The following is a 1,065-nucleotide window of genomic DNA, read 5'->3' as shown; positions in this document are numbered from 1 at the left end:
GAAAGAAGCCCGTCGTATATATGTATATATATATATATATGTATGTGTGTGTGTATGTTTGTATGTATGTGTGTGTTTGTCCCCCCAACATCGCTTGACAACCGATGCTGGTGTGTTTATGTCCCCGTAACTTAGCGGTTCGGCAAAAGAGATCGATAGAATAAGTACTAGGCTTCTAAAGAATAAGTCCTGGGGTCGATTTGCTCGACTAAAAGGCGGTGCTCCAGCATGGCCACAGTCTAAAGACTGAAACAAGTAAAAGAGTAAAAGAGTAAAAGAGATATATATATACACACGTGTGTGTGTGTGTATTTGTGTCTGTGCTTGTGTGTAGAAAATATGAGTGCTTGTAGATATATTTTAGAGACCAGCAATTGCCCCGGGCCATGTCTGAATAGCACCACCCGGTCATATTTTGGGACACTTTAACAATTTGAGACGGGGCGTTGTTATCTACAACAAATTCTGGTACTGTATCGGTGATTTATCGAGTATTTCTGGGACGACGTTGTCCAGGTGTGTCGTTTCAAACTTGATTTTCTTCCTCGAGTTGTTTCTACACACACACACACACACACACACACACATATATATATATATATATAGTATACATACATACATATAATACAGATAGTACATATAATATATATATATATATATATATGATAAAGATGCTCTCTCTCTCTCTCTCTCTCTATATATATATATATATGATAAAGACGCTATATATATATATTATATATATTTTTTCTTTACTGCCCACAGGAGGCTAAACATACAGGGAACAAACAAGGATAGACAAAGAGGTTAAGTCGATTACATCGACCCCAGTACGTAACTGGTACTTAATTTATCGACTCCGAAAGGATGAAAGGCAAAGTCGACCTCGGCGGAATTTGAACTCAGAACGTAACGGCAGACGAAATACCGCTAAGCATTTCGCCCGGTGTGCTAACGATTCTGCTAGCTCGCCGCCCTTGCATCTTTATTATATATATTATACATAATAAAGATGCTATACATATATATGAGATATATTATTTATATTATCATTTGATTGAATAT

This window comes from Octopus bimaculoides, chromosome 7 (assembly GCF_001194135.2).
Source record: "Octopus bimaculoides isolate UCB-OBI-ISO-001 chromosome 7, ASM119413v2, whole genome shotgun sequence".
In the NCBI taxonomy this organism is placed as follows: Eukaryota; Metazoa; Mollusca; class Cephalopoda; order Octopoda; family Octopodidae; genus Octopus; species Octopus bimaculoides.
The sequence above is the reverse complement of the archived record's forward strand: the minus strand, read 5'-3'. Positions refer to the sequence as shown.